We start from the raw sequence: 16,873 nt of genomic DNA, 5'->3' as shown, positions 1-16,873 counted from the left end.
GAAGCTATTGAAAAAATGGGCCACTTTTTTCACTAAAATATTCACCAAAAATACAAATTTCACCGGAATCCGATGGGGACTGCTGTGTCTCATTCAGCAAGTAGAGGACCACATTCGTGACGAATTTCGAGTCAATCGGTCAAAAGACGACCGTAACCCTAACCCTAGCTCCATAACCCTAACCCTAACCCTAACCCTAATGCCAGCCTTAAGGCAGTCTCATGAAACATTGTCTCTTTTCACTAAAATATTCACCAAAAATACAAATTTCACCGGAATCCGATGGGGACTGCTGTGTCTTGTTCAGCCAGTATAGGAGCACATTTGGGAGCGATTTCGAGTCAATCGGTCCAAAGACCTGGAAGCTATTGAAAAAATGGGCCACTTTTTTCACTGAAATATTCACCAAAAATACAAATTTCACCGGAATCCGATGGGGACTGCTGTGTCTCGTTCAGCCAGTATAGGAGCACATTTGGGAGCGATTTCGAGTCAATCGGTCCAAAGACCTGGAAGCTATTGAAAAAATGGGCCACTTTTTTCTTTAAAATATTCACCAAAAATACAAATTTCACCGGAATCCGATGGGGACTGCTGTGTCTCATTCAGCAAGTAGAGGACCACATTCGTGACGAATTTCGAGTCAATCGGTCAAAAGACGACCGTAACCCTAACCCTAGCTCCATAACCCTAACCCTAACCCTAACCCTAATGCCAGCCTTAAGGCAGTCTCATGAAACATTGTCTCTTTTCACTAAAATATTCACCAAAAATACAAATTTCACCGGAATCCGATGGGGACTGCTGTGTCTCGTTCAGCCAGTATAGGAGCACATTTGGGAGCGATTTCGAGTCAATCGGTCCAAAGACCTGGAAGCTATTGAAAAAATGGGCCACTTTTTTCACTAAAATATTCACCAAAAATACAAATTTCACCGGAATCCGATGGGGACTGCTGTGTCTCGTTCAGCCAGTATAGGAGCACATTTGGGAGCTATTTCGAGTCAATCGGTCCAAAGACCTGGAAGCTATTGAAAAAATGGGCCACTTTTTTCTCTAAAATATTCACCAAAAATACAAATTTCACCGGAATCCAATGGGGACTGCTGTGTCTCATTCAGCGAGTAGAGGACCACATTCGTGACGAATTTCGAGTCAATCGGTCAAAAGACGACCGTAACCCTAACCCTAGCTCCATAACCCTAACCCTAACCCTAACCCTAATGCCAGCCTTAAGGCAGTCTCATGAAACATTGTCTCTTTTCACTAAAATATTCACCAAAAATACAAATTTCACCGGAATCCGATGGGGACTGCTGTGTCTCATTCAGCGAGTAGAGGACCACATTCGTGACGAATTTCGAGTCAATCGGTCAAAAGACGACCGTAACCCTAACCCTAGCTCCATAACCCTAACCCTAACCCTAACCCTAACCTTAATGCCAGCCTTAAGGCAGTCTCATGAAACATTGTCTCTTTTCACTAAAATATTCACCAAAAATACAAATTTCACCGTAATCCGATGGGGACTGCTGTGTCTTGTTCAGCCAGTATAGGAGCACATTCGGGAGCGATTTCGAGTCAATCGGTCCAAAGACCTGGAAGCTATTGAAAAAATGGGCCACTTTTTTCACTAAAATATTCACCAAAAATACAAATTTCACCGGAATCCGATGGGGACTGCTGTGTCTCGTTCAGCCAGTATAGGAGCACATTTGGGAGCGATTTCGAGTCAATCGGTCCAAAGACCTGGAAGCTATTGAAAAAATGGGCCACTTTTTTCACTAAAATATTCACCAAAAATACAAATTTCACCGGAATCCGATGGGGACTGCTGTGTCTCATTCAGCAAGTAGAGGACCACATTCGTGACGAATTTCGAGTCAATCGGTCAAAAGACGACCGTAACCCTAACCCTAGCTCCATAACCCTAACCCTAACCCTAACCCTAATGCCAGCCTTAAGGCAGTCTCATGAAACATTGTCTCTTTTCACTAAAATATTCACCAAAAATACAAATTTCACCGGAATCCGATGGGGACTGCTGTGTCTTGTTCAGCCAGTATAGGAGCACATTCGGGAGCGATTTCGAGTCAATCGGTCCAAAGACCTGGAAGCTATTGAAAAAATGGGCCACTTTTTTCACTAAAATATTCACCAAAAATACAAATTTCACCGGAATCCGATGGGGACTGCTGTGTCTCATTCAGCAAGTAGAGGACCACATTCGTGACGAATTTCGAGTCAATCGGTCAAAAGACGACCGTAACCCTAACCCTAGCTCCATAACCCTAACCCTAACCCTAACCCTAATGCCAGCCTTAAGGCAGTCTCATGAAACATTGTCTCTTTTCACTAAAATATTCACCAAAAATACAAATTTCACCGGAATCCGATGGGGACTGCTGTGTCTTGTTCAGCCAGTATAGGAGCACATTTGGGAGCGATTTCGAGTCAATCGGTCCAAAGACCTGGAAGCTATTGAAAAAATGGGCCACTTTTTTCACTGAAATATTCACCAAAAATACAAATTTCACCGGAATCCGATGGGGACTGCTGTGTCTCGTTCAGCCAGTATAGCAGCACATTTGGGAGCGATTTCGAGTCAATCGGTCCAAAGACCTGGAAGCTATTGAAAAAATGGGCCACTTTTTTCTTTAAAATATTCACCAAAAATACAAATTTCACCGGAATCCGATGGGGACTGCTGTGTCTCATTCAGCGAGTAGAGGACCACATTCGTGACGAATTTCGAGTCAATCGGTCAAAAGACGACCGTAACCCTAACCCTAGCTCCATAACCCTAACCCTAACCCTAACCCTAATGCCAGCCTTAAGGCAGTCTCATGAAACATTGTCTCTTTTCACTAAAATATTCACCAAAAATACAAATTTCACCGGAATCCGATGGGGACTGCTGTGTCTGGTTCAGCCAGTATAGGAGCACATTTGGGAGCGATTTCGAGTCAATCGGTCCAAAGACCTGGAAGCTATTGAAAAAATGGGCCACTTTTTTCACTAAAATATTCACCAAAAATACAAATTTCACCGGAATCCGATGGGGACTGCTGTGTCTCGTTCAGCCAGTATAGGAGCACATTTGGGAGCGATTTCGAGTCAATCGGTCCAACGACCTGGAAGCTATTGAAAAAATGGGCCACTTTTTTCTCTAAAATATTCACCAAAAATACAAATTTCACCGGAATCCAATGGGGACTGCTGTGTCTCATTCAGCGAGTAGAGGACCACATTCGTGACGAATTTCGAGTCAATCGGTCAAAAGACGACCGTAACCCTAACCCTAGCTCCATAACCCTAACCCTAACCCTAACCCTAATGCCAGCCTTAAGGCAGTCTCATGAAACATTGTCTCTTTTCACTAAAATATTCACCAAAAATACAAATTTCACCGGAATCCGATGGGGACTGCTGTGTCTTGTTCAGCCAGTATAGGAGCACATTTGGGAGCGATTTCGAGTCAATCGGTCCAAAGACCTGGAAGCTATTGAAAAAATGGGCCACTTTTTTCACTAAAATATTCACCAAAAATACAAATTTCACCGGAATCCGATGGGGACTGCTGTGTCTCGTTCAGCCAGTATAGGAGCACATTTGGGAGCTATTTCGAGTCAATCGGTCCAAAGACCTGGAAGCTATTGAAAAAATGGGCCACTTTTTTCTCTAAAATATTCACCAAAAATACAAATTTCACCGGAATCCAATGGGGACTGCTGTGTCTCATTCAGCGAGTAGAGGACCACATTCGTGACGAATTTCGAGTCAATCGGTCAAAAGACGACCGTAACCCTAACCCTAGCTCCATAACCCTAACCCTAACCCTAACCCTAATGCCAGCCTTAAGGCAGTCTCATGAAACATTGTCTCTTTTCACTAAAATATTCACCAAAAATACAAATTTCACCGGAATCCGATGGGGACTGCTGTGTCTCATTCAGCGAGTAGAGGACCACATTCGTGACGAATTTCGAGTCAATCGGTCAAAAGACGACCGTAACCCTAACCCTAGCTCCATAACCCTAACCCTAACCCTAATGCCAGCCTTAAGGCAGTCTCATGAAACATTGTCTCTTTTCACTAAAATATTCACCAAAAATACAAATTTCACCGGAATCCGATGGGGACTGCTGTGTCTTGTTCAGCCAGTATAGGAGCACATTTGGGAGCGATTTCGAGTCAATCGGTCCAAAGACCTGGAAGCTATTGAAAAAATGGGCCACTTTTTTCACTAAAATATTCACCAAAAATACAAATTTCACCGGAATCCGATGGGGACTGCTGTGTCTCATTCAGCAAGTAGAGGACCACATTCGTGACGAATTTCGAGTCAATCGGTCAAAAGACGACCGTAACCCTAACCCTAGCTCCATAACCCTAACCCTAACCCTAACCCTAATGCCAGCCTTAAGGCAGTCTCATGAAACATTGTCTCTTTTCACTAAAATATTCACCAAAAATACAAATTTCACCGGAATCCGATGGGGACTGCTGTGTCTTGTTCAGCCAGTATAGGAGCACATTTGGGAGCGATTTCGAGTCAATCGGTCCAAAGACCTGGAAGCTATTGAAAAAATGGGCCACTTTTTTCACTGAAATATTCACCAAAAATACAAATTTCACCGGAATCCGATGGGGACTGCTGTGTCTCGTTCAGCCAGTATAGGAGCACATTTGGGAGCGATTTCGAGTCAATCGGTCCAAAGACCTGGAAGCTATTGAAAAAATGGGCCACTTTTTTCTTTAAAATATTCACCAAAAATACAAATTTCACCGGAATCCGATGGGGACTGCTGTGTCTCATTCAGCGAGTAGAGGACCACATTCGTGACGAATTTCGAGTCAATCGGTCAAAAGACGACCGTAACCCTAACCCTAGCTCCATAACCCTAACCCTAACCCTAACCCTAATGCCAGCCTTAAGGCAGTCTCATGAAACATTGTCTCTTTTCACTAAAATATTCACCAAAAATACAAATTTCACCGGAATCCGATGGGGACTGCTGTGTCTGGTTCAGCCAGTATAGGAGCACATTTGGGAGCGATTTCGAGTCAATCGGTCCAAAGACCTGGAAGCTATTGAAAAAATGGGCCACTTTTTTCACTAAAATATTCACCAAAAATACAAATTTCACCGGAATCCGATGGGGACTGCTGTGTCTCGTTCAGCCAGTATAGGAGCACATTTGGGAGCGATTTCGAGTCAATCGGTCCAAAGACCTGGAAGCTATTGAAAAAATGGGCCACTTTTTTCTCTAAAATATTCACCAAAAATACAAATTTCACCGGAATCCAATGGGGACTGCTGTGTCTCATTCAGCGAGTAGAGGACCACATTCGTGACGAATTTCGAGTCAATCGGTCAAAAGACGACCGTAACCCTAACCCTAGCTCCATAACCCTAACCCTAACCCTAACCCTCATGCCAGCCTTAAGGCAGTCTCATGAAACATTGTCTCTTTTCACTAAAATATTCACCAAAAATACAAATTTCACCGGAATCCGATGGGGACTGCTGTGTCTCATTCAGCGAGTAGAGGACCACATTCGTGACGAATTTCGAGTCAATCGGTCAAAAGAAGACCGTAACCCTAACCCTAGCTCCATAACCCTAACCCTAACCCTAACCCTAACCCTAATGCCAGCCTTAAGGCAGTCTCATGAAACATTGTCTCTTTTCACTAAAATATTCACCAAAAATACAAATTTCACCGGAATCCGATGGGGACTGCTGTGTCTCGTTCAGCCAGTATAGGAGCACATTCGTGACGAATTTCGAGTCAATCGGTCAAAAGACGACCGTAACCCTAACCCTAGCTCCATAACCCTAACCCTAACCCTAGCCCTAATGCCAGCCTTAAGGCAGTCTCATGAAACATTGTCTCTTTTCACTAAAATATTCACCAAAAATACAAATTTCACCGGAATCCGATGGGGACTGCTGTGTCTCGTTCAGCCAGTATAGGAGCACATTTGGGAGCGATTTCGAGTCAATCGGTCCAAAGACCTGGAAGCTATTGAAAAAATGGGCCACTTTTTTCACTAAAATATTCACCAAAAATACAAATTTCACCGGAATCCGATGGGGACTGCTGTGTCTCATTCAGCAAGTAAAGGACCACATTCGTGACGAATTTCGAGTCAATCGGTCAAAAGACGACCGTAACCCTAACCCTAGCTCCATAACCCTAACCCTAACCCTAATGCCAGCCTTAAGGCAGTCTCATGAAACATTGTCTCTTTTCACTAAAATATTCACCAAAAATACAAATTTCACCGGAATCCGATGGGGACTGCTGTGTCTTGTTCAGCCAGTATAGGAGCACATTCGGGAGCGATTTCGAGTCAATCGGTCCAAAGACCTGGAAGCTATTGAAAAAATGGGCCACTTTTTTCACTAAAATATTCACCAAAAATACAAATTTCACCGGAATCCGATGGGGACTGCTGTGTCTCATTCAGCAAGTAGAGGACCACATTCGTGACGAATTTCGAGTCAATCGGTCAAAAGACGACCGTAACCCTAACCCTAGCTCCATAACCCTAACCCTAACCCTAACCCTAATGCCAGCCTTAAGGCAGTCTCATGAAACATTGTCTCTTTTCACTAAAATATTCACCAAAAATACAAATTTCACCGGAATCCGATGGGGACTGCTGTGTCTTGTTCAGCCAGTATAGGAGCACATTTGGGAGCGATTTCGAGTCAATCGGTCCAAAGACCTGGAAGCTATTGAAAAAATGGGCCACTTTTTTCACTGAAATATTCACCAAAAATACAAATTTCACCGGAATCCGATGGGGACTGCTGTGTCTCGTTCAGCCAGTATAGGAGCACATTTGGGAGCGATTTCGAGTCAATCGGTCCAAAGACCTGGAAGCTATTGAAAAAATGGGCCACTTTTTTCTTTAAAATATTCACCAAAAATACAAATTTCACCGGAATCCGATGGGGACTGCTGTGTCTCATTCAGCAAGTAGAGGACCACATTCGTGACGAATTTCGAGTCAATCGGTCAAAAGACGACCGTAACCCTAACCCTAGCTCCATAACCCTAACCCTAACCCTAACCCTAATGCCAGCCTTAAGGCAGTCTCATGAAACATTGTCTCTTTTCACTAAAATATTCACCAAAAATACAAATTTCACCGGAATCCGATGGGGACTGCTGTGTCTTGTTCAGCCAGTATAGGAGCACATTCGGGAGCGATTTCGAGTCAATCGGTCCAAAGACCTGGAAGCTATTGAAAAAATGGGCCACTTTTTTCACTAAAATATTCACCAAAAATACAAATTTCACCGGAATCCGATGGGGACTGCTGTGTCTCATTCAGCAAGTAGAGGACCACATTCGTGACGAATTTCGAGTCAATCGGTCAAAAGACGACCGTAACCCTAACCCTAGCTCCATAACCCTAACCCTAACCCTAACCCTAATGCCAGCCTTAAGGCAGTCTCATGAAACATTGTCTCTTTTCACTAAAATATTCACCAAAAATACAAATTTCACCGGAATCCGATGGGGACTGCTGTGTCTTGTTCAGCCAGTATAGGAGCACATTTGGGAGCGATTTCGAGTCAATCGGTCCAAAGACCTGGAAGCTATTGAAAAAATGGGCCACTTTTTTCACTGAAATATTCACCAAAAATACAAATTTCACCGGAATCCGATGGGGACTGCTGTGTCTCGTTCAGCCAGTATAGGAGCACATTTGGGAGCGATTTCGAGTCAATCGGTCCAAAGACCTGGAAGCTATTGAAAAAATGGGCCACTTTTTTCTTTAAAATATTCACCAAAAATACAAATTTCACCGGAATCCGATGGGGACTGCTGTGTCTCATTCAGCAAGTAGAGGACCACATTCGTGACGAATTTCGAGTCAATCGGTCAAAAGACGACCGTAACCCTAACCCTAGCTCCATAACCCTAACCCTAACCCTAACCCTAATGCCAGCCTTAAGGCAGTCTCATGAAACATTGTCTCTTTTCACTAAAATATTCACCAAAAATACAAATTTCACCGGAATCCGATGGGGACTGCTGTGTCTCGTTCAGCCAGTATAGCAGCACATTTGGGAGCGATTTCGAGTCAATCGGTCCAAAGACCTGGAAGCTATTGAAAAAATGGGCCACTTTTTTCACTAAAATATTCACCAAAAATACAAATTTCACCGGAATCCGATGGGGACTGCTGTGTCTCGTTCAGCCAGTATAGGAGCACATTTGGGAGCTATTTCGAGTCAATCGGTCCAAAGACCTGGAAGCTATTGAAAAAATGGGCCACTTTTTTCTCTAAAATATTCACCAAAAATACAAATTTCACCGGAATCCAATGGGGACTGCTGTGTCTCATTCAGCGAGTAGAGGACCACATTCGTGACGAATTTCGAGTCAATCGGTCAAAAGACGACCGTAACCCTAACCCTAGCTCCATAACCCTAACCCTAACCCTAACCCTAATGCCAGCCTTAAGGCAGTCTCATGAAACATTGTCTCTTTTCACTAAAATATTCACCAAAAATACAAATTTCACCGGAATCCGATGGGGACTGCTGTGTCTCATTCAGCGAGTAGAGGACCACATTCGTGACGAATTTCGAGTCAATCGGTCAAAAGACGACCGTAACCCTAACCCTAGCTCCATAACCCTAACCCTAACCCTAACCCTAACCTTAATGCCAGCCTTAAGGCAGTCTCATGAAACATTGTCTCTTTTCACTAAAATATTCACCAAAAATACAAATTTCACCGGAATCCGATGGGGACTGCTGTGTCTTGTTCAGCCAGTATAGGAGCACATTCGGGAGCGATTTCGAGTCAATCGGTCCAAAGACCTGGAAGCTATTGAAAAAATGGGCCACTTTTTTCACTAAAATATTCACCAAAAATACAAATTTCACCGGAATCCGATGGGGACTGCTGTGTCTCGTTCAGCCAGTATAGGAGCACATTTGGGAGCAATTTCGAGTCAATCGGTCCAAAGACCTGGAAGCTATTGAAAAAATGGGCCACTTTTTTCACTAAAATATTCACCAAAAATACAAATTTCACCGGAATCCGATGGGGACTGCTGTGTCTCATTCAGCAAGTAGAGGACCACATTCGTGACGAATTTCGAGTCAATCGGTCAAAAGACGACCGTAACCCTAACCCTAGCTCCATAACCCTAACCCTAACCCTAACCCTAATGCCAGCCTTAAGGCAGTCTCATGAAACATTGTCTCTTTTCACTAAAATATTCACCAAAAATACAAATTTCACCGGAATCCGATGGGGACTGCTGTGTCTTGTTCAGCCAGTATAGGAGCACATTCGGGAGCGATTTCGAGTCAATCGGTCCAAAGACCTGGAAGCTATTGAAAAAATGGGCCACTTTTTTCACTAAAATATTCACCAAAAATACAAATTTCACCGGAATCCGATGGGGACTGCTGTGTCTCATTCAGCAAGTAGAGGACCACATTCGTGACGAATTTCGAGTCAATCGGTCAAAAGACGACCGTAACCCTAACCCTAGCTCCATAACCCTAACCCTAACCCTAACCCTAATGCCAGCCTTAAGGCAGTCTCATGAAACATTGTCTCTTTTCACTAAAATATTCACCAAAAATACAAATTTCACCGGAATCCGATGGGGACTGCTGTGTCTTGTTCAGCCAGTATAGGAGCACATTTGGGAGCGATTTCGAGTCAATCGGTCCAAAGACCTGGAAGCTATTGAAAAAATGGGCCACTTTTTTCACTGAAATATTCACCAAAAATACAAATTTCACCGGAATCCGATGGGGACTGCTGTGTCTCGTTCAGCCAGTATAGCAGCACATTTGGGAGCGATTTCGAGTCAATCGGTCCAAAGACCTGGAAGCTATTGAAAAAATGGGCCACTTTTTTCTTTAAAATATTCACCAAAAATACAAATTTCACCGGAATCCGATGGGGACTGCTGTGTCTCATTCAGCGAGTAGAGGACCACATTCGTGACGAATTTCGAGTCAATCGGTCAAAAGACGACCGTAACCCTAACCCTAGCTCCATAACCCTAACCCTAACCCTAACCCTAATGCCAGCCTTAAGGCAGTCTCATGAAACATTGTCTCTTTTCACTAAAATATTCACCAAAAATACAAATTTCACCGGAATCCGATGGGGACTGCTGTGTCTCATTCAGCGAGTAGAGGACCACATTCGTGACGAATTTCGAGTCAATCGGTCAAAAGACGACCGTAACCCTAACCCTAGCTCCATAACCCTAACCCTAACCCTAACCCTAACCTTAATGCCAGCCTTAAGGCAGTCTCATGAAACATTGTCTCTTTTCACTAAAATATTCACCAAAAATACAAATTTCACCGGAATCCGATGGGGACTGCTGTGTCTTGTTCAGCCAGTATAGGAGCACATTCGGGAGCGATTTCGAGTCAATCGGTCCAAAGACCTGGAAGCTATTGAAAAAATGGGCCACTTTTTTCACTAAAATATTCACCAAAAATACAAATTTCACCGGAATCCGATGGGGACTGCTGTGTCTCGTTCAGCCAGTATAGGAGCACATTTGGGAGCGATTTCGAGTCAATCGGTCCAAAGACCTGGAAGCTATTGAAAAAATGGGCCACTTTTTTCACTAAAATATTCACCAAAAATACAAATTTCACCGGAATCCGATGGGGACTGCTGTGTCTCATTCAGCAAGTAGAGGACCACATTCGTGACGAATTTCGAGTCAATCGGTCAAAAGACGACCGTAACCCTAACCCTAGCTCCATAACCCTAACCCTAACCCTAACCCTAATGCCAGCCTTAAGGCAGTCTCATGAAACATTGTCTCTTTTCACTAAAATATTCACCAAAAATACAAATTTCACCGGAATCCGATGGGGACTGCTGTGTCTTGTTCAGCCAGTATAGGAGCACATTCGGGAGCGATTTCGAGTCAATCGGTCCAAAGACCTGGAAGCTATTGAAAAAATGGGCCACTTTTTTCACTAAAATATTCACCAAAAATACAAATTTCACCGGAATCCGATGGGGACTGCTGTGTCTCATTCAGCAAGTAGAGGACCACATTCGTGACGAATTTCGAGTCAATCGGTCAAAAGACGACCGTAACCCTAACCCTAGCTCCATAACCCTAACCCTAACCCTAACCCTAATGCCAGCCTTAAGGCAGTCTCATGAAACATTGTCTCTTTTCACTAAAATATTCACCAAAAATACAAATTTCACCGGAATCCGATGGGGACTGCTGTGTCTTGTTCAGCCAGTATAGGAGCACATTTGGGAGCGATTTCGAGTCAATCGGTCCAAAGACCTGGAAGCTATTGAAAAAATGGGCCACTTTTTTCACTGAAATATTCACCAAAAATACAAATTTCACCGGAATCCGATGGGGACTGCTGTGTCTCGTTCAGCCAGTATAGCAGCACATTTGGGAGCGATTTCGAGTCAATCGGTCCAAAGACCTGGAAGCTATTGAAAAAATGGGCCACTTTTTTCTTTAAAATATTCACCAAAAATACAAATTTCACCGGAATCCGATGGGGACTGCTGTGTCTCATTCAGCGAGTAGAGGACCACATTCGTGACGAATTTCGAGTCAATCGGTCAAAAGACGACCGTAACCCTAACCCTAGCTCCATAACCCTAACCCTAACCCTAACCCTAATGCCAGCCTTAAGGCAGTCTCATGAAACATTGTCTCTTTTCACTAAAATATTCACCAAAAATACAAATTTCACCGGAATCCGATGGGGACTGCTGTGTCTGGTTCAGCCAGTATAGGAGCACATTTGGGAGCGATTTCGAGTCAATCGGTCCAAAGACCTGGAAGCTATTGAAAAAATGGGCCACTTTTTTCACTAAAATATTCACCAAAAATACAAATTTCACCGGAATCCGATGGGGACTGCTGTGTCTCGTTCAGCCAGTATAGGAGCACATTTGGGAGCGATTTCGAGTCAATCGGTCCAAAGACCTGGAAGCTATTGAAAAAATGGGCCACTTTTTTCTCTAAAATATTCACCAAAAATACAAATTTCACCGGAATCCAATGGGGACTGCTGTGTCTCATTCAGCGAGTAGAGGACCACATTCGTGACGAATTTCGAGTCAATCGGTCAAAAGACGACCGTAACCCTAACCCTAGCTCCATAACCCTAACCCTAACCCTAACCCTAATGCCAGCCTTAAGGCAGTCTCATGAAACATTGTCTCTTTTCACTAAAATATTCACCAAAAATACAAATTTCACCGGAATCCGATGGGGACTGCTGTGTCTTGTTCAGCCAGTATAGGAGCACATTTGGGAGCGATTTCGAGTCAATCGGTCCAAAGACCTGGAAGCTATTGAAAAAATGGGCCACTTTTTTCACTAAAATATTCACCAAAAATACAAATTTCACCGGAATCCGATGGGGACTGCTGTGTCTCGTTCAGCCAGTATAGGAGCACATTTGGGAGCGATTTCGAGTCAATCGGTCCAAAGACCTGGAAGCTATTGAAAAAATGGGCCACTTTTTTCTCTAAAATATTCACCAAAAATACAAATTTCACCGGAATCCGATGGGGACTGCTGTGTCTCATTCAGCGAGTAGAGGACCACATTCGTGACGAATTTCGAGTCAATCGGTCAAAAGACGACCGTAACCCTAACCCTAGCTCCATAACCCTAACCCTAACCCTAACCCTAATGCCAGCCTTAAGGCAGTCTCATGAAACATTGTCTCTTTTCACTAAAATATTCACCAAAAATACAAATTTCACCGGAATCCGATGGGGACTGCTGTGTCTCATTCAGCGAGTAGAGGACCACATTCGTGACGAATTTCGAGTCAATCGGTCAAAAGACGACCGTAACCCTAACCCTAGCTCCATAACCCTAACCCTAACCCTAATGCCAGCCTTAAGGCAGTCTCATGAAACATTGTCTCTTTTCACTAAAATATTCACCAAAAATACAAATTTCACCGGAATCCGATGGGGACTGCTGTGTCTTGTTCAGCCAGTATAGGAGCACATTTGGGAGCGATTTCGAGTCAATCGGTCCAAAGACCTGGAAGCTATTGAAAAAATGGGCCACTTTTTTCACTAAAATATTCACCAAAAATACAAATTTCACCGGAATCCGATGGGGACTGCTGTGTCTCATTCAGCAAGTAGAGGACCACATTCGTGACGAATTTCGAGTCAATCGGTCAAAAGACGACCGTAACCCTAACCCTAGCTCCATAACCCTAACCCTAACCCTAACCCTAATGCCAGCCTTAAGGCAGTCTCATGAAACATTGTCTCTTTTCACTAAAATATTCACCAAAAATACAAATTTCACCGGAATCCGATGGGGACTGCTGTGTCTTGTTCAGCCAGTATAGGAGCACATTTGGGAGCGATTTCGAGTCAATCGGTCCAAAGACCTGGAAGCTATTGAAAAAATGGGCCACTTTTTTCACTGAAATATTCACCAAAAATACAAATTTCACCGGAATCCGATGGGGACTGCTGTGTCTCGTTCAGCCAGTATAGGAGCACATTTGGGAGCGATTTCGAGTCAATCGGTCCAAAGACCTGGAAGCTATTGAAAAAATGGGCCACTTTTTTCTTTAAAATATTCACCAAAAATACAAATTTCACCGGAATCCGATGGGGACTGCTGTGTCTCATTCAGCGAGTAGAGGACCACATTCGTGACGAATTTCGAGTCAATCGGTCAAAAGACGACCGTAACCCTAACCCTAGCTCCATAACCCTAACCCTAACCCTAACCCTAATGCCAGCCTTAAGGCAGTCTCATGAAACATTGTCTCTTTTCACTAAAATATTCACCAAAAATACAAATTTCACCGGAATCCGATGGGGACTGCTGTGTCTGGTTCAGCCAGTATAGGAGCACATTTGGGAGCGATTTCGAGTCAATCGGTCCAAAGACCTGGAAGCTATTGAAAAAATGGGCCACTTTTTTCACTAAAATATTCACCAAAAATACAAATTTCACCGGAATCCGATGGGGACTGCTGTGTCTCGTTCAGCCAGTATAGGAGCACATTTGGGAGCTATTTCGAGTCAATCGGTCCAAAGACCTGGAAGCTATTGAAAAAATGGGCCACTTTTTTCTCTAAAATATTCACCAAAAATACAAATTTCACCGGAATCCAATGGGGACTGCTGTGTCTCATTCAGCGAGTAGAGGACCACATTCGTGACGAATTTCGAGTCAATCGGTCAAAAGACGACCGTAACCCTAACCCTAGCTCCATAACCCTAACCCTAACCCTAACCCTAATGCCAGCCTTAAGGCAGTCTCATGAAACATTGTCTCTTTTCACTAAAATATTCACCAAAAATACAAATTTCACCGGAATCCGATGGGGACTGCTGTGTCTCATTCAGCGAGTAGAGGACCACATTCGTGACGAATTTCGAGTCAATCGGTCAAAAGACGACCGTAACCCTAACCCTAGCTCCATAACCCTAACCCTAACCCTAACCTTAATGCCAGCCTTAAGGCAGTCTCATGAAACATTGTCTCTTTTCACTAAAATATTCACCAAAAATACAAATTTCACCGGAATCCGATGGGGACTGCTGTGTCTTGTTCAGCCAGTATAGGAGCACATTCGGGAGCGATTTCGAGTCAATCGGTCCAAAGACCTGGAAGCTATTGAAAAAATGGGCCACTTTTTTCACTAAAATATTCACCAAAAATACAAATTTCACCGGAATCCGATGGGGACTGCTGTGTCTCGTTCAGCCAGTATAGGAGCACATTTGGGAGCGATTTCGAGTCAATCGGTCCAAAGACCTGGAAGCTATTGAAAAAATGGGCCACTTTTTTCACTAAAATATTCACCAAAAATACAAATTTCACCGGAATCCGATGGGGACTGCTGTGTCTCATTCAGCAAGTAGAGGACCACATTCGTGACGAATTTCGAGTCAATCGGTCAAAAGACGACCGTAACCCTAACCCTAGCTCCATAACCCTAACCCTAACCCTAATGCCAGCCTTAAGGCAGTCTCATGAAACATTGTCTCTTTTCACTAAAATATTCACCAAAAATACAAATTTCACCGGAATCCAATGGGGACTGCTGTGTCTCATTCAGCGAGTAGAGGACCACATTCGTGACGAATTTCGAGTCAATCGGTCAAAAGACGACCGTAACCCTAACCCTAGCTCCATAACCCTAACCCTAACCCTAACCCTAATGCCAGCCTTAAGGCAGTCTCATGAAACATTGTCTCTTTTCACTAAAATATTCACCAAAAATACAAATTTCACCGGAATCCGATGGGGACTGCTGTGTCTCGTTCAGCCAGTATAGGAGCACATTTGGGAGCGATTTCGAGTCAATCGGTCCAAAGACCTGGAAGCTATTGAAAAAATGGGCCACTTTTTTCACTAAAATATTCACCAAAATTACAAATTTCACCGGAATCCGATGGGGACTGCTGTGTCTCATTCAGTGAGCAGAGGACCACATTCGTGACAAATTTCGAGTCAATCGGTCAAAAGACGACCGTAACCCTAACCCTAGCTCCATAACCCTAACCCTAACCCTAATGCCAGCCTTAAGGCAGTCTCATGAAACATTGTCTCTTTTCACTGAAATATTCACCAAAAATACAAATTTCACCGGAATCCGATGGGGACTGCTGTGTCTCATTCAGCGAGTAGAGGACCACATTCGTGACGAATTTCGAGTCAATCGGTCAAAAGACGACCGTAACCCTAACCCTAGCTCCATAACCCTAACCCTAACCCTAACCCTAATGCCAGCCTTAAGGCAGTCTCATGAAACATTGTCTCTTTTCACTAAAATATTCACCAAAAATACAAATTTCACCGGAATCCGATGGGGACTGCTGTGTCTTGTTCAGCCAGTATAGGAGCACATTCGGGAGCGATTTCGAGTCAATCGGTCCAAAGACCTGGAAGCTATTGAAAAAATGGGCCACTTTTTTCACTAAAATATTCACCAAAAATACAAATTTCACCGGAATCCGATGGGGACTGCTGTGTCTCATTCAGCAAGTAGAGGACCACATTCGTGACGAATTTCGAGTCAATCGGTCAAAAGACGACCGTAACCCTAACCCTAGCTCCATAACCCTAACCCTAACCCTAGCCCTAATGCCAGCCTTAAGGCAGTCTCATGAAACATTGTCTCTTTTCACTAAAATATTCACCAAAAATACAAATTTCACCGGAATCCGATGGGGACTGCTGTGTCTTGTTCAGCCAGTATAGGAGCACATTTGGGAGCGATTTCGAGTCAATCGGTCCAAAGACCTGGAAGCTATTGAAAAAATGGGCCACTTTTTTCACTAAAATATTCACCAAAAATACAAATTTCACCGGAATCCGATGGGGACTGCTGTGTCTCGTTCAGCCAGTATAGGAGCACATTTGGGAGCGATTTCGAGTCAATCGGTCCAAAGACCTGGAAGCTATTGAAAAAATGGGCCACTTTTTTCTTTAAAATATTCACCAAAAATACAAATTTCACCGGAATCCGATGGGGACTGCTGTGTCTCATTCAGCGAGTAGAGGACCACATTCGTGACGAATTTCGAGTCAATCGGTCAAAAGACGACCGTAACCCTAACCCTAGCTCCATAACCCTAACCCTAACCCTAACCCTAATGCCAGCCTTAAGGCAGTCTCATGAAACATTGTCTCTTTTCACTAAAATATTCACCAAAAATACAAATTTCACCGGAATCCGATGGGGACTGCTGTGTCTTGTTCAGCCAGTATAGGAGCACATTCGGGAGCGATTTCGAGTCAATCGGTCCAAAGACCTGGAAGCTATTGAAAAAATGGGCCACTTTTTTCTTTAAAATATTCACCAAAAATACAA

Source organism: Pagrus major, chromosome 15, assembly GCF_040436345.1.
Source record: "Pagrus major chromosome 15, Pma_NU_1.0".
Lineage (NCBI taxonomy): Eukaryota > Metazoa > Chordata > Actinopteri > Spariformes > Sparidae > Pagrus > Pagrus major.
The sequence above is the reverse complement of the archived record's forward strand: the minus strand, read 5'-3'. Positions refer to the sequence as shown.